General features: G+C 37.1%; 1 protein-coding gene across 1 annotated transcript in view; it reads right to left on the reverse strand.

Annotated features, from left to right (window-relative positions):
• The window catches only part of DDC (dopa decarboxylase), a 117,857-nt gene extending 99,759 nt beyond the window's left edge, over positions 1-18,098 (reverse strand). The window contains exon 1 of the mRNA XM_036739370.1: positions 17,957-18,098. The gene's annotated coding sequence lies outside the window, so the exon portion shown is untranslated. The remainder of the gene's footprint in view (positions 1-17,956) is intronic.
• Positions 18,099-18,574: the final 476 nt, after the last annotated feature.

Genomic DNA, 18,574 nt, shown 5'->3' on the forward strand with positions numbered 1-18,574 from the left:
AGGCACCCATGAAGTGCGGATTAGCCCAACACTTATATGAAGGAGACAGAGAATAGTATAGTCAGATAGAATCAATTTGACCAAGAGATTGTATATGACCTCAAGAATTTAGCTGATTTCGCTTAGAAAAATGAATCTCTTAAATGATCTTTTCCTTCTTAATTCAGTTCAATCCAACATTTAATAAGCTCTTACTATACAAGATCCTCTGTTGGGCCCTGGGGATACAAAGATAGACTTCAAGCAGCTCCTGGACTATTATGGATTGGGAAACTAGTGGAACTAAGAATATATGAGTTAACCCTTCACTTTCTTACAACTCCAGCTGGAACTGGTATCACCAAGAACTTGGATAATTTGGGTTAACTTCGCACCTAAGTGAATTGATCTGGGATGTATATAGCAGGGGGTCTTTTGGGCTAGAAGTATAAAAAAATTGGTTTTTAAATTTTTTTTTGTCAGGTGAATTTCAGGTATGTTAGGGAACCTTCATGTAGACTGCTTTTAATCTTCTTGCCAACAGCATTTAATCTGCTTTTAGTCATTCAACAAACATTTATTAAGTGCCTACTGTGCGCCAGGTACTATGTTAAGTGCTGGGGATACAGTCACTGAATTTACAATGTAATAGATTTTACCTTCTTGAACTTCATTTGAACTGCCTTAGGAGATGTTTTTACTTGGAATATTTGAATGTATTTTTCTTACATGGATTATTTATTTGAACCCTTAGGTCCTACATGATCCATTTTGCCAGATCTGGACTGGACTGGATGCAGTCTAATAGGGAAGAAAGGTGTGTAGACAAACAACTATAAAAATAATAATAAAAGGATACCGAAGTAAAGCAGAAGTTTAGAAAGAAATTTGAGAAGAGGGAAGTCACCTTCATTTGGGGGTGGGACCTTTGGAGGTTCAAGGAAGATTGCATGGGGCGGGGGTTTATAGAAGGAACTTCAACAAGTAGAGATGGAAGAAGAATCCATTCCTGGCACGGGGGAATTTAAAAATGAACAAACAAACCCAAGTTCATGAATCCCAGATTAAGAATCCCTGATATATAGTTAAGTCAAGCCAGTTGGGAAGGTGATTAGAACCAGACTGTAGAAGGCCTTAAATTCCAGGACTATGTGTTTATACTTCATTTGGTAGGCAAAAGAGAGCTACTCAAGCTTTTATAAGTAAAGAAGTGACATTATAGCAGTACATTAGGAAGTGTTGGGAAGGATGGATTAACAAAGGGATAGAATGGAAGCAGCCCATTCCCCAATGCCTGGACTGCTTTTCCTTCACACCTCTGCCTAATCTCTAGCTTCTTTGAAGGCTCCTCTCAAGTGCAACCTTTTACCCAAGGCCTTTCTTAATTTCCCCAGTTCTTAGTTCTCATTCTGAAATTACTGTGTGCTTATTTTGTGTATATTTTATGTAACCTTGGCTTTAGGCCTTGACTATTTATGTAAGATTTTTTTCATTGGTAGAGAAAATGTTGACTTAACATTGCCTACCTGTGGGAGAGGTAGAGTTGGCATGAGAGCTTTGGATAGGCAAAGCACTCTTCTTCATTTCTGCTTCAAGAAAGGATACACACTATTTCAGTTTCTCTTCATGAAGAGACCCAGACACAGGGAACAAATTTCAGAAGGCAGACACATAGGGAAAAACAGGCAACTGCTATAGGTTTGAGGCCAGGGTTCCATTTTGATTCACTTGTCTTTGTGCATCTTCTTTCCTTCCAATGAAGTGCAAACTCATCAAGTGTTGGGACTACTACCATTATTTCTCTTTGTGTCCTTAGCTCATAGCACAGTGTCAGTTAAGTAGCCCATGCTTAATAAATGATTATTGGATTCAACTGAATGGAAGTCTTAGCTCTCTTCTCTTCCCTTCCCTGCCTATACGGGTTGCCTCCACCAATGCCTATCCTATCTCCTGCCTTCTCTCCGTTCCAAAATTTCTGGAAGTTTATTTTCACTATGACCTCTACCATTTTGCTATTTACCCATCCATTCCCACTTTATAGAATGGTATTGAAGAGAGCATCGGCCTTGATGATCCTTAGGACAACTTCTCATTCTGAAGTCCTACAGTTCTTTGATTCTAACTGTTTCTTTTAATCTTCTGCTATAGCTCCTGGTATAATCTTTGCTCAGTCCAGAGTTTTTGCTGCCTCTAAGCCTGTGACATCTTTAAAGTATTTCTGGGTCAGGAAAGAGGGTAAAGAATAGGAAAAGTAGGTGGCAAGATATATTCATGAGAGGTTATAGAAGGGAGCCCAGAAAGCTTCAGCTCTGGCCCATGATGAGAGGGGTGGGGTGATGATGTAGAAAACAGATGGGAGCAGATGAAAACCAGTTTGACTGGTACAGCCCCAAACCCACAGCACAAACCCTGAAGGCTCAAATCACCTGGAGACAGGGCATCACCACCCTCCTCGGTCACTTGCTTGCTGTGACACAGTCAGAGTTAAGTTTTCTGAGTCCCTGCCCCTTATTCCTTATTAAGCAAGTTAGAAAATACCTTCATTTCAGTGATCTAGAGCATCTGAACAATGAAACCGCCTCACACCATGGATGAGGGGGCAGTTTCCTATTCCTGTTGCATCAGTCAGCTCTTCATCTAAAATGCTATATAAGTTTGAGCCCTGAGGGGCTGGGCCACCTTGGATCACAGGGTGAAGCTTGCTTTCTGTCTGAATCACTAGCCTGCCCAAATTGCTGGGGATAGAGGATGGGAAGGGGAGAAAGAAAGGGACCCTCTATGTGGTTCCTTGTCAGCTCCCGCCCTTCTCCCATAATGTCCATCCTTGTGTGGCAGTGCTGCTCTTTGGAAACAGTCCCTTCTCTTTTTGCTTTTTGGTGGGGGGAGGGGGGAGCTGCCATCTGTAACAAACAATTTAACACAATTATAGATCACCACAACATAACTTGAAGGACCCTGAAAACTTGTTAAATCCAACCCACTCATTTTATAAAATGATATGTTGTCTTCTGTTTCCACTGATTGTTTCATATGTCTTGGCTTTAGCTCTCTGGAGAGATTATACATTTACTTGTCTTCCATACTTTGTTTTATCATACCCCTTTAGTGACTCTATGCTACAGCCTAAATGAGCTATGAATAGCTGTTCCCCCTGGGAACATTCTACATTCTACCTCCCACCTCGGGACACTGGTGAAGGCTGTCTCCTGTACCCAGAATGCACTTCCTCCTCATGCCTACCTTTCAGATCCCTTCCTTCCAGGCTCAAGTTTGGTGCCACCTCCTCCATCATCCCTTCCCTGAACTCCCCAATTGAAAGTCTTCTCTCCCTCCTCAAGTTTTCCTGGTCTGGGGCCTTCCTTTGAACCCATCATTCCTTACCTTTGGGTTATACTTATCTGTATACATGTTATATATCTCTGGGTATAAAGTAAGCTCCTTGAGGGTGGGCACAAAGTGTTTTTAACCTTTGTAACCCCAGGGGCTAGCGGATTACCAAGCACCCTAGTGATCACTTTAAAATGTTTGTAGAATGAATGGAGATGTGCCGGGTGTGTAAAAGCAAGGAAAAATTCCAAAGAGGAAAGGCCAATAGGGAAATGTTCAGTTGTTTTTCAGTCGTGTCTGACTCTTCATGACCCTATTTGAAGTTTTCTTGGCAGAGATACTGGAGTGGTTTGCCATATCATCTTCTCTAGCTCATTTTACAGATGAGAAAACTGAGGCAAACAGTTAAGTGACTTGCCCATGGTCACAAGCTAATAAGTGTCTGAGGCCAGATTTAAACTCAGGAAGATGAGTCTTCTTCACTACAGGCCCAGCACTCTATTCACTGTGCCACCTGGCTGCCCTTAATAAGGAGAGTGTGAGGAGAAAAACCTTTATTTACTTTACGATGATGTCTTAGTTAGGCCCTGAGAGATGTTATGAAAAAAATATATTTAGAATGATGTATAAGCCAAATGTAAAGAAATATGTCATTATTTCGTAGTGGGCATTACAAAGCAGCAACTATGTAATAGGCACTCTGCCAAGCCAAGAAATACAAATACAAAGGAAGAAATAATCCTTAATCTCTCTCAAGGAAGCCTACATTATGACTAACAAAAGTACATATGTAATTACAGGAAGAATAAATACAGATAGTTTGGGGGGAACAGGATCTGGAAAGACTTATAGCATCATAGATCTAGAACTGGAAGGAACCTCAGAGGCCAGCAAGTATAACAACCTTCTCATTTTACAGGTGGGGAAACTGAGTCCCAAAGAGGTTAAGTGATTTTGCCATAATTGCAAAGGTAGTAAATATCAGAGGTAGGATTTGAACCCAGCCCCTCTGATTCCAGAGTCAAGTTTCTTTCCATTCTACCCCAGTGGTGCCTCATCCAGAACACTACCACACTAGGTACTGAAGGAGATATCAAAGTGAGATGGCGAGGTCTTTGTCCTCATGGAGCTGACAGTCTAGAAGAGGTAGATATCCCAAACACAGACACATGCCACCCAATATTGAATCATAAGCATGTTAGAGAGATGGAAAACATCTATGCTATGGGCTATGTAAGGACTGGGGAGGTGGTGGGGACGGAGGGTTCCTATGAACAAGAGGAAAGTTACATTAAGGTATTTGAGTTGGGCTTTAAAGGAGGTAGGACTTCAGTACAACAGAGAAAGGGAGGGAATATTAAGTATGGGAATGGTATAAGTAAAGATTTGGAGGTGGGAAAAAGGATGGCACATTTAGAAGAAAGGAGATATCCCATTTTGGCTAAAACATAGATTATGCCCTAACACCTCGAAATAAGACCAAAAAAAGGTAGAATGGCTTCAGACTGAGTAGAAGTCTGAATGCCAGAGAACTCATTGGCCAACATGTATTTTAAAAGATAAAGAAGATATGAGGAAGAACAGGTAATTAAATATGAATACAAAAGAATAGCATAGTTGTATAGAAATGGTGTCAGGAGCATCGAAGCTCAGAATTCTTGTTCTGAGAAGCAATGCCAAGGAGAACAGAATCAGCTTTTAAAGCTATTGTTGAAGGAAAGAGGAAGATCTAAGAAGATGCTTCTGGGGCTGGAGAGAAGTCTAAACAACTCCATTTTAAAAAGAAAATGTTGCTTCTGGGTTTTTTTTCTACTATTGAAAGTCCAGAATTCAGGTTCTGTTTCTGATACACATTGACTTGCCGGGGTAAACTTGGATGAGTCACTGTTAACCTCTTATTAGTGTTGGTAACTCCAAGACTAAATGTTGTGGAGAGGGTACTGACCAGCAGTGATAGAGGGATTTTCTTTTCAGGAGATCTTTCTGCCAGTAACTCACTGGTACAATCCTAGTCTCAGTCCCAATTCCTCTATTGAGGAGAATGTTTGCTGTGTCAGTGATAGAACAAAAATGATTAACAAAGAGGTAAAGTACAAGATGGGCAACCAAGTGGCACAGTAGATAGAGTGCCAGACCTGGAATGAGGAAGATTCATCTTCTTCGGGTCAAGTTCAGCCTCAGACATTTACTAGCTGTGTGACCCTGGGCAGGTCACTTAACCTTGTTTCCTCAGTTTCCTCATGTTGGAGAAGGAAATGGCAAACCATGTCAGTATCTCTGCCAAGAAAACCCCAAATGAGGTCACAAAGAATCTGACACAACTGAAAAATGACTGAGCACAACAAAAGTACAAGATAAATGAAGCAATGATTAGAGGGTATCTAGCTGCTCTCAGCGACTTCTAGTTACCAGTCCTTGATGACCTAACTCTCCAGAGGTTCTAAACAAACTAGCATATGTGACTGTTGAGTTTCTGACAGTACTCCTTGAAAAACTGTGGAAAACTGGAGAAGCCACAAGTCTTATCCCAGTTTTTGAAAATAGGTACAAGTCTTCAGTACAGAGCCCTGTTATATCGACTCTGATGCCTGGAAAAATCCTAGAATTTGTTATTAAAGGAACAAGGCTTTAGAGCATTCAGAAAAGGAGATGATGACTAAGAGCTATTTTGGCTTCCTCAAAAACAAATCACGTCAGACTAACCTCATATCCTTTTCTGATAGGGTTGCTAGGCTGGTAGGTCAGAGTAATATTGTAGATATAGATCAGCTAGATGTTAGAGAAATATAAAGTCTCTCATGCTTCCCTTGTGAAAAAGAGAGATATGAACAGTTGTTCTCAAAGTGTGGTGTTAAAACTCCTGGGAGTCTCCCAGACACTTCCAAGGGGGTCACATAGTCAAAGATATATTAATATTATATTTATATGGTTGTATAGATATGTTATAATAGCATAGTTATAATGCCATATAATAATTTCTAATATAGCAGCCATCAATAGTACATAGTAAACATCAGTAAGACTCTGAGGAAAGGTCCTCAATCATTTTTAAGAGTACAAAAGTGTCCTTAGACCAAAAACTTTGAGAATTCCTGGAATAGGTAACACAGGTAGATTTGATTCTGGTTGAATGGCCAAACCAGGATTGTTCCAGAGTCAGCTCAAGCCAAATTAAGAAAGCCAATTGTTAAATTTTCAGTATGATCATTTACACCTCAGAAATCAGCAAACACTGCAAACCAAGGTTGGATTTACTGTGTTGTTGATTATCTAGACTTTTAAAAATGATGAAGAATATGTTAATAACTCAGATTAAACTCAAAAGTGAGTGTATATACATTTCCCCCCAGAGAACCAGTTGTTAAACATGTACTAGGACACCAATAGACCCAACCCCAAAAGGAATCAGTATGTTAACTCGGAGGGAGAGCTTAGTTGAAACAGCCCAGGGATACACCCTTAGCCCTGGGTTATTCACCACTTTAATGAATGCTTGGAATTAAAGTAGGTATAGATGACACAAAGCTGAGAGGAATAATTCATGTTGGATAATAGCTGAGTCAGGATCTGAAAATATCTCAACAAGCTGGGATAATGGACCACATCTAATAAGATGAAATACAGTAAGGATGAACACACGGTGCTACACTGAGGTTCAAGAAGTCACTTGTACAAGTATATTATATTAGAGGAGGCAAGGCATAGCAAAAGTTCCTCTGGGGTAGGGGGAGGTGAAAGGTTTAAAAAGGTTTTGGTGAATTGCAAGCTTATATGAGTCAGAAGAATGACACAGCAGACAAAAAAGCTGGCTCACAGTTAATTGATTTAGGAAGAGGCAGAGTGTCCAGGATGACACATGTGTACTTTGTCCTGGTCAAAATACATCCAGAACATTCTGTTCAGTTCTTACTGTCAAGTTTTAGGAAGTATTTTGAGAAACTGAAACACAACAAGGAGATTATGAAAAGATTTGAAATGACAACATATAAGGACTAGTTAAAGAAAATGATAAAGAGAAGATGAGGGTTGGGGTATGGAATAACTGTCTTCAGATTTTTGAAGGACTTCCTAGTTAAGTATGACTGTTCCAAAATGGGATGAGTTTTCTTGGGTGGTAGTGAATTTCCCTCTAATAAAAGGTTTCATTTGGACACCAAAAGGCCATTCTTCAGGGATGTGGTTGGATGTATTCACGTTTGGTTATAGTAGCTATAGAGGCTATTGTTTAATGTGATAGAAAAGTTTGTATCTAAAACCAAAAGTTAGCACCATTTGCTATGGAGAAACACTAGAAGCTTTCAAAATAAACACAGTACTAAAGAAAGTATATTCCCTTTCCCCATAGTTATTTGATATGGGTCTAGAAATGCTAGTAATAGCAATAAGACAGGAAGCAGACATTAAAGGTAGAAATGTAAACAAAAGAGAGACAGTTATTCCTACTTGCTATTTCAATTAGAAATGCCTCCCTCCCCATCTCAGTTGTACATGTAACAAAAATTGGCCATGTATTAGGGCATAAAACCCCATAAACTAATGCAGAAAACCAGAATTATTAAATGCATCCTTTTTAGATCATAGCGCAATAAAAATTATATTCAATAAAGGGCCATGGAAATATAGATTAAAATTAATTGGAAACTAAATAATTCCAAAGAATGAGTGGGTCAAAGAACAAATCATAGAAACAATAAATAGTTTCATTAAAGAGAATGACAAAAATGAAACAACATATCAAAATTTATAAGATGCTGCCAAAGCAGTACTTAGGGGAAATTTTATATCTCTAAATGTTTATGTCAATAAAATAGAGAAAGAGCAGATCAATGAATTGAATATTCAATTAAAAAAACTAGAAAAAATAAATTAAAAACCCTCAACTAAACACCAAATTGGAAATCCTAAAAATCAAAGGAGATATTAATAAAATTGAAAGTAAGAAAAACATTGAATTAATAAATAAAACTGGGAGCTGATTGGGGGGGGGAATCAATAAAATAGATAAACCATTGGTTAATTTGATTTTTGAAAAAAGAAAGAAGAAAACCAAATTATCAGTATCAAAAATAAAAAGGGTGAATTCCTCAATGAAGATGAAATTTTAAAAAAATTTTAAAAATTAGGAGCTATTTTACACAATTATATGCCAATAAATCTGACAATCTAAGTGAAATGGATGAACATTTATAAAAATATAAATTTCTCAGATTAACAGAAGAGAAAATAGAATACTTAAATGACACTATCTCAGAAAAAGAAATTAAACAAGCCATAAATGAGTTCCCTAAGAAAAAATCCCCGGGACTAGATGGATTCAAAAGTAAATTCTACCAAACATTTAAAGAACAATTAATTCCAATGCAATATAAAATATTTGGGAAAATAGGCAAAGAAGAAGTCCTGCCAAATTCCTTAAGGACACAAATGTGGTATTGATGCCTAAACCAGGAAGAGCAAAAACAGAGAAAGAAGACTATAAACTAATTTCTCCAATGAATATTGACACAAAATTTTAAATAAAATAGTAACAAGGAGATTACAACAATATGTGACAAAGATCATACACTATGACTAGGTGAGTTTTATACCAGGAATGCAGGGCTAGTTCAAAATTAGGAAAACGATCAGCAAAACTGACCATATCAATAACAATAACAAAAAAGTCATATGATTATCTCAATAGATGCAGGAAAACTTTTGACAAAATACAACACTCATTAAAAACACTAGAAAGCATAGGAATCAATGGAACATTCCTTAAGATGGTAAGTAGTATCTATAACTCAGTAAGCATTATTTATAATGGGGATTACAAACCCCCAAGTGTAATGGGTTTAACAAAATTAGAAGCCTTCCCAATAAGATCAGAAGTGAAGCAAGGATGTTCATTATCACTACTATTATTCAATATTGTACTAGAAATGCTAGCTATAGCAATAAGAGAAGAAAAAGGAATTAAAGGAATTAGACAATGAGGAAATAAAACTATCACTCTTTGTAGAAGGTAAGATGATATACTTAGAGAATCCTAGAGAATTAACTAAAAAACTAGTTGAAACAATCAACAATTTCAGCAAAGTTGCAGATATAAAGTAAACCCACATACATAATCAGAATTTCAATATATTAGCAATGTCCAATAGAAAGAGATAGAAAGAAAAATTCCATTTAAAATAATGCAGACAATATAAAATACTTGGGAGGCTACCTGCTAAGACAAACCCAGAAACTATATGAACACCATTACAAAACTTTTCACACAAATAAAGACAGATCTAAACAATTGAAGAAATTATAATTGCTCATGGGTAGGAGCCAATATGATAAAAATGGAAATTCTACCTAAATTAATTTACTAATTCAATGCTATAGCAATCAAACTAGAGCTAGAAAAAGTAATGAAATTCGTCTGAAAGAAGAAAAAGGTCAAGAATATCAAGGGAATCAATTTTAAAAAATGTGAATGAAGATGGGCTAGCAGTACCAGATCTCAAACTGTATTACAAAGCAATAACCATCAAAACAATCTGGTACTGTCTGAGTGATAGTCAGTGGAATCAATTAGGTACACAATACATAGTAGTAAATAAAAATAGTAATTTAGTGTTTGATAAACCCAAGGATCCAAGCTTTTGGGACAAGAACTCAGTATTTGACAAAACATTGCTAGGACAACTGGAAAGTAGTTTTGCAGAAGTTGGATATAGACTACACCATATACAAGATAAGGTCAAGATGGATTCATGATTTAGATATAAAGGGTGATATCATAAGAAAATTGGGAGAGCATGGAATAGTTTCCCTGTCAGATCTATGGATAATGGAAAAATTTATGACTAAACAAGAGATAGAGAGCATTAAAGCATGTAAAATTTGATTACATTAAATTTTAAAATGTTTGCACAAAGAAAGCCAATGCAACCAAAATTAGAAGGAAAGCAGGAAACTGGGAGGGGGGGAATTACAGCAAGATTCTCTGATAAAGGTCTAATTTCTCAAACATGTAGAGAACTAGGTCAAATTTATAAGAATGTAAATTATGCCCCAATTAATAAATGATCAAAAGATATAAACAGGCAGTTTTGAGAAGAAATTGCAGCTATTTATAGTCATATGACTAGCCAGGTGACTCTGGCAAATTGCTTAACTGTTTTGGACCTAAGTTTCCTCCTCTGTGAAATGAAGGGACTGGACTCAAAGACCTCTAAGATCTCTTCAAGCTCTAAATCCATTATCCTATTATCCTTAGGATATGAGTAACCCACAGTTATGGGTATGATAGAGATTATGAGTCAACAAAAGACTAACAGGGAGGAGAGAGGGTCAGAGAGGTAGAAGAACCAGTACAAAGCAGGGTCACAAACACCTAGAGAAGAGAGAGTGTTCAGGAAAAAAAGGGTGGTCAGGTCAACAGAGTCAAATTCTTCAGAGAGGTGAAGGGTGAAGACTGAGGAAATACTGCCATATTTTCCAGTTATAAGACTTTTGGTAAATATGAAGAAATTTCAGTTAAGTAATGAAACCAGAAGACAGATTACAAGGGGTTGTGAAATTAGTCATTCAGTAAACATTTATTAAGAGCTTACTATGTGAGAGGCAGGGTGCCATGTGCTGAGGATAATAAGAAAGGCAAATCAATCTCTGATCTCAAGGTGTCCACAGTCTAATGGGGGAGATAACATGGGAAGAAGTGTGCACAAATAAGTACATACATACATATATATATATATGTATACATATATATATATGTAAAAGATAAATTGAACATAATGAACAGAGATAAGGCTCTAGGATTGAGGGTTTCAGGAAAGTCTTTCTGTAGAAGGTGAGATTTTAGCTGGGACTTGAAGGAAGAAACCAGGAGACGAGGATGAGGAGGGAGAGAATTCCAGATACGGGGCACAGTAAGCATGAATGCCTAAAATCATGACATGGAGTGTCTTGTGGGAAGAACAGCAAGAAGACCAGTGTCACTGGATCACAGAGTGTATAAAGGTGACTTAATCTGCAAGAAGGTTGGAAAGGGAAGGGAGCAGATTATGAAGGATTTTGAGTACTTAAAGATTTAAAATTTGACTGTCCGAAGGAGATAGGGAGCCACTGGAATTATTGAGGTGGGAGAGGGTAGGGAGATAGATGAGTACAGGATGGTTTGGAGTGGAGAAAGACTTTTGTCAGGGAGCCCAACATGAAACTTATTGCAATAGTCCAGATGTGAGATGGTGAAAGCCTATGTCGGTGTAGTGGCAGTGTCGGAGGAGAGAAGAGGGAATATTTGAGATGTTATGAAGGTAAAATCAACAAGCCTTAGCAGCAGATTTGATATGGAGAGAAGGAGGTGAGAGAGAGTGAAGAGTTGAAGTAGGTACCTAGGTTGGAAGCCTGGGTGACAGGGAGTATGATGGTAATAGGAGGGTTTGGGACAGTAAGAGGATATGGTAATAGGAGGATATGTACAGCAAAAGGCTAGTTTTGGGGAAAAACATAGTGAGCACAATGTTGGCTATGTTAAATTTAAGCTATCTACTAGACATCTAATTTGAGATGCCTAATAGGCATCAGAGAAGTTAGGGCAAGACAAATAGACTTTAGAATCATCAGCATAGAGATAATAATTGAATTCATAAAAGCTGAAAAAGTCATGAACTGAAATAGTGTAGAGGGAGAAGAAAGGACCAAACCCTGTAGGGCATCCACGATTGGTGTAGAAAAAGGGGAGGGGAAGTGGAGGCAACAAACATAGATAGCTTTTTCTGGGAGACTGTGAAAAGGATGAAAGTTTTAAGATAATAGCTTGAGAAGGTTGGTTAGTAAAGGTTGGTTGGTTTTTTTGTTTTGTTTTGTTTTAGTATGGGGACGTTTTGGGCATCCTTGAGAGAATCAGGGAAAGAACCAGGAAATAGGATGGGGTGTGTGTGTGTGTGTGTGTGTGTGTGTGTGTGTGTGAGAGAGAGAGACAGAGAGAGAGAGAGAGAGAGAGAGAGAGAGACAGAGAGAGAGAGACAGCGACAGAGAGAGAGAGAGAGAAACAGAGAAACAGAGAGATAGACAGAGACAGAGATAGAAGGACATATGAAATGATTAAAAGGGAAATCTGTGGGGCAGCTAGGTGGCGCAGTCAGTAGAGCACTGGCCCTGGAGTCAGGAGGACCTGAGTTCAAATCCGGCCTCAGACACTTGACACATGTACTAGCTGTGTGACCTTGGGCAAGTCACTTAACCCCAACTGCCCTGCCAAAAAAAAAAAACAAAAAAAAAATAAAAGGGAAATCTGTTGGAAAAGACAGCTGGGGAAGGGATCAAGAACATATGTAAAGGTTTAGACTTAGAGAGAAGCATCAAGAACAAAATAGAGAACCTAGGAATAGAAATCAATGTATATAATAGGTTAATGTTTGACAAACCTATATCTAAAAATTCCAGGGAGGATATTAAAAGTTTTTTTAATTGATGAGAAAATTGGATAACTACATGGCAAAAAGAAAGAAAAAATGAATTTGGATCCATATGTTATACTGTACACTAAATTCTAAGAAGAGAAATACAAAAATAATATGTTGTAGAAAAATCAATAGGTATTCTGAATGTTAAAAAAATAAAATAAAAAAGATTGGGGAAAACTTTGCAGAAAATATATTATTTGATAAATTTTTATTTTATGATAAAACTCTATGTAAATCCACCATGTATATTGGTATGTATCTTGAATACATGACCCAAATGGAGAAATTATCAGAGGACATGAATGGATAATTTTAGAACAAGGAAACATAAATTATATTTTTTATCTTAATGTAGGTTTACTTCTATAGTTATCACTGGGATACACTGTAACATATTAAAATAATCCCCCAAATCCAACATGCAAAACCCTAAAATGAAGTACATCAAAGGAAAAACTCTGTTACAAAGGTACCTTAGAGGTAAAATGTATAGGAATTCTGAAGTAAACCGTTTCTTTTTTCAATTAATTTTTTAATTTCATATTTTATTATTTAATATTTTCTAGTTTTCAGCATTGATTTCCATAAGATTTTGAGTTATAAATTTTCTCCCCATTTCTACTCTCCCCCCACTCCAAGATGGCGTATATTCTGATTGTCCTGTTCCCTAGTCAGCCCTACCTTCTGTCTCCCCACTCCTCCCTACATTCCCTTTCCTCTTACTTTCTTGTAGGGCAAGATAGATTTCTATGCCCCATTGCCTGTACATCTTATTTCTCAGTTTCATGCAAAAACAACTTTTTTTTGAGCATCTGCTTTTAAAAGTTTGAGTTCCAAATTCTCTCCCCTCTTCCCTCTCGACCCACCCTCCCTAAGTAGGCAAGCAATTCAACATAGGTCACATATGTTATCATTACGCAAAACACTTCCACGATACTCATGTTGTGAAAGACTAACTATATTTCCCTCCATCCTATCCTGTCCTCCTTTATTCAGTTTTCTCCCTTGACCCTGTACCTTTTCAAATGTGTTTGCTTTTGATTACTTCTTCCCCCATCTGCCCTCCCTTCAATCAACCCCCCTTTTTTATCCTCTTTCCACTACTTTCCTGTGGGGTAAGATACCCAATTGAGTGTGTATGTTATTCCCTCCTAAAGTCAAATCTGATGAGAGCAAGATTCACTCATTCCCCCACACCTGCCCCCTCTTCCCTTCCAACAGAATTGCTTTTTCTTGCCACTTTTGTGTGAGATAATTTGCCCCATTCTATCTCTCCCTTTCTCCCTCTCAATATATTCCTCTCTCATCCCTTAATTTGATTTTATTTTTTTTAGATATCATCCTTTCGTATTCAACTCACCCTGTGCCCTCTGTCTATATATGTGTATATATGTACATATATATGTATTTATATATGTATGTATGTATGTATTTACATATGTATATTCCCTTCAACTACCCTAATACTGAGAAAAGTCTTATGAATTACACACATCATCTTTCCATGTAGGAATGTAAACAAAACAGTTCAACTTTAGTAAGTCCCTTATGATTTCTCTTTCTTGTTTACCTTTTCATGCTTCTCTTGATTCCTGTGTTTGAAAGTCATATTTTCTATTTAGCTCTGGTCTTTTCACTGAGAAAGCTTGGAAGTCCTCTATTTTATTGAAAATCCACATTTTGCCTTGGAGCATGATACTCAGTTTTGCTGGGTAGGTGATTCTTGGTTTTAATCCTAGCTCCTTTGACCTCCAGAATATCATATTCCTAGCCCTTCCATCCCTTAAGGTAGAAGCTTCTAGATCTTGTGTTATTCTGATTGTGTTTTCACAGTACTCAAATTGTTTCTTTCTAGCTGCTTGCAGTATTTTCTCCTTGACCTGAGAACTCTGGAATTTGGTGACAATATTCCTAGGAGTTTTCTTTTGGGGATCTTTTTCAAGAGGTGATTGGTGGATTCTTTCAACTTCTATTTTACCCTCTGGGTCTAGAATATCAGGGCAGTCTTCCTTGATAATTTCTTGAAAGGTGATGTCTAGGCTCTTTTTTTTTGGATCATGGCTTTCAGGTGGTCCAATAATTTTTAAATTATCTCTCCTGGATCTATTTTCCAGGTCAGTGGTTCTTCCAATGAGATATTTCATATTGTCTTCCATTTTTTCATTCCTTTGGTTCTGTTTTATAATATCTTGGTTTCTCATAAAGTTGCTAGCTTCCACTTACTCTAATCTAACTTTTAAGATAGTATTTTCTTCAAGGGTCTTTTGGACCTCCTTTTCCATTTGGCTGATTCTGCCTTTCAAGGCATTCTTCTCCTCATTGGTTTTTTGGAGCTCTTTTGCCATTTGAATTGGTCTATTTTTTAAGGTGTTATTTTCTTCAGTATTTCTTGGGTCTCCTTTAGCAAATGGTTGAGTTGTTTTTCATGATTTTCTCACATCACTCTCATTTCTCTTCCCAGTTTTTCCTCTACTTCTCTAACTTGCTTTTCCAGATCCTTTTTGAGCTCTTCCGTGGCCTGAGACCAATTCATATTTTTCTTGGAGGCTTTTGATGTAGGCTCTTTGACTTTGTTGACTTCTTCTGGCTATATGTTTTGATCTTCTTTGTCACCAGAAAAAGATTCTAGAGTCTGATTCTGAATCTGAGTCCATTTTCGCTGCCTGTTCATGTTCCCAGCCAGCTACTTGACCCTTGACCTTTTTGTCAGGGTATGACTGCTTATAGAGTAGTAGAGAGTACTTTCTTCTTTCAGAGCTACTTCTACACAGCAAGCTCTGTCACACCAACACTCCTCCCCTGCCAAGAACTGCCAACCAGGACCATGACCCAGATCCAAGCAGGGCAAAGCAGACTCTGGACTCCCACTCTGATCTGCAGCTTAATTCCTCCCACCAGGTAGGTCTGGGAATGGAAGCAACCACAGCTGGAGCTCTGGAAGCAGCTGCAGAGATGCAGTACCTCCATCGCCCCTGGGGGCTGGGGCCAACTGTGCACTCCTCTCACCCCTATCCAGCAGTTTTTCCACTAACCTGCTATATTTTCTTTGACCTTTGTGGGTTGAGAAGTATGGTAACTGCCATAGCTCAATGATTCAGAGCCCTATGGCCTGTTCTGCCAGACTCCCAGTCTAATTGGTCCTGGTGGGGCCCACACTGGGCTGTGCTCTGCTCTGCTCCTAGCTCCATATGATAGACCCTTCCCAGCGACCATCCAGGTTGTCCTGGGCTGGAGCCCTTCTTCCCTCTGCTATTTCATGGGTTCTGCAGCTCTAGAATTTGTTCAGAGCCATTTTTTACAGGTGTTTGGAGGGATCTGGGAGAGAGCTTAAGCAAGTCCTTGCTTTCCAGCCGCCATCTTGGCTCTGCACCCTCAGAAACATAAATTGTTAATAGCCACATGAGAAGAGGCTCAAATACTCTAACAGTAAGTTGCAAATCAAGACAATCTTACTATAACACTGACTAAATTGTCAAAAATAGCAGAAAATGTTAGAATGCAGTGTTAGTAGGTCTGCAGGAAAACAGGCACTCACATTAGTATTACAGACTAATGTAAACTTCATAGAGCAAACATTAACCATACTGTTTTACTAATTAATTAATTCCATCACAAGAACTTTATTATATTTTATATAATATATTATATTCTATATAAATATATTTATATATATTTATTATACTTATTACCACCATTTCCATAGCAAAGTGGAATTTAAAAAAGAGGATTGCTCTTGAAATTGCAGATCTGTTATGTACAACTTGCTATTCCTTTTAAATATACATCAAAGTCATCATGTAATTTTCTTTTTTCTAATAGCTAACATTAAAAACATGCACACACGTGCGTCAGTTCTTTCTATCAATACAGATAGCATCTTTCTTTATAGGACCTTTGTAGTTAATTTGGGTATTTATAATAGAATGACTTAGTCTCTCAGTTATTCTTAAAACAATATTGCTGTCACTGTATACAACGTTCTCTTGGTTCTGCTCATCATTATTTCATGCAAATCTTTCCACATTTTTCTTCTGGTGTAGTATTTTTTAATGCTTTGCTATTGTACCTATAGAATAAGTGTTTTCTACTACTTCCAATTTTGTTTGTAAAAATTCAATTAAGCAGCCTTGGTTTCATTCCACATGAGCATTACAAATGGCAAAATGTAGAATTGCACAAAATTGTGATGATCTCATCTTTAATAATGTGTAACTAATGCTTCAACTGTCACCTTAACCACGTTAAAGGAAAGTTCTGAAATGAAAATCAAATACATTTATTAACTCAAAAAAAGAAAAGAAAAAAGAGAAAGCTGCTATAAACATTTTAGAACATATAGGTTCTTTTTATCTTTCCCTAATCATCTTTGGAAATAGACTTAGTAGTGGTATTACAAGATCAAAAGATATAGGCATAATTCCAGAATGCTCTCCAAAATGGTTGGATCAGCTCACAGATCCACCAACAGTTAAGGTCCCAATTTTTCCACATTCCCTCTAACATTTAAAATGTGGGGGTACAAGGTTCAAGAACTTTATTATAAAAATAGGAAAAAATTAGAAGTAACCTAGATGTCCAACGATTGGAAAGTTGCCGAATAAATTATGTTATATAAATGTTATGTTAACATAAAAATTATATATAAATATGTAACAAAGTCAAAGGTAATAGGATTAGAGACAAACTTGGAAAGAGATACAAAACAAATATATTTGTTGCTGTTTGTTGGTTTGGTAATATTTTCTTAAAATGCACCGTATCATATGTTAAGGCTTTTACATATATCTCCTTATTTTTCATATTCATTTCATTATTTGTTTTTGTTTATTTCATCATTTGTTTTCAATTTCAAAGAAAAATATTAATTTAAAATAACATAAATCATTTGCCATCCATTTAAAATAAAAAGAAACAAATACAGGTTACATAAGACAGGGAAACTATACCACAGAATTGAAAGTCCTTCTAGCATTTACTTACTTAGAAGATAAACATAGTCAATAGAAATTCCCAGAAAAAGGCACTGAGACTATCTCCAAGTCTAACCCTCAGTTAATAATTAAGAGAATCTTTATAAGTAGTAGCACTACATTCAGTGAAATCAAGTTTCCAAGTATAAAATTTTCCCTTTTCTGGCAATAACACTTCAATTAAGGATTGAATTAAGAATCAAAATTCATCTTTGAGAAAGGATCTTTTTGACTTACTTGCCCTGAATTTCAGTTCTTTCTTAAGGAGCTCAGAACATTCACAGAGCTTGTCAGAAATGAAGAAAACGGAGATCAGTAACTATGGAACTTGGACTAACACCCGCTTTTGCAAGCTACAAACGTACATCTTCGCGTTTTCACTCTCATATCACATTTAATCATTAACTTTCCATAGTGAGAAAGGTCATAACATCTTGAGAAACCTCTCTTCTAGTGAATATTTTTTAAGAGGGAAAAGTAAGTTGGTCATAAGAACATTGGTTCTGGATTAAAATCCCTCATCTCAATGGACGTAGTCTACTTTCTATAAGGAACTAATCTAGAAAAGAATTAGTTAGATGAACAATTTATTTTAATTCAATTCAATACAGTTCAATTCCACTCAATCCAATTCACTAAATTCAACAAACATTAGCAAGCCTGTATAGTGTGTAGAATACTATACTAGATACAGGTAGAGATACAGAGTATAGATAAGACATAGTCACTAACCTCATGGAACGCAGTCCATATGAAGAGGATGCCATGTACACAGACAAATATAATACATGTAACCCAGGCTTCAAGCATGGAACATTTGAATAAGACTCTCCTCATTAGTGGTGAGAATAAGTA

This window comes from Trichosurus vulpecula, chromosome 9 (genome assembly GCF_011100635.1).
Source record: "Trichosurus vulpecula isolate mTriVul1 chromosome 9, mTriVul1.pri, whole genome shotgun sequence".
Classification (NCBI taxonomy): Eukaryota; Metazoa; Chordata; class Mammalia; order Diprotodontia; family Phalangeridae; genus Trichosurus; species Trichosurus vulpecula.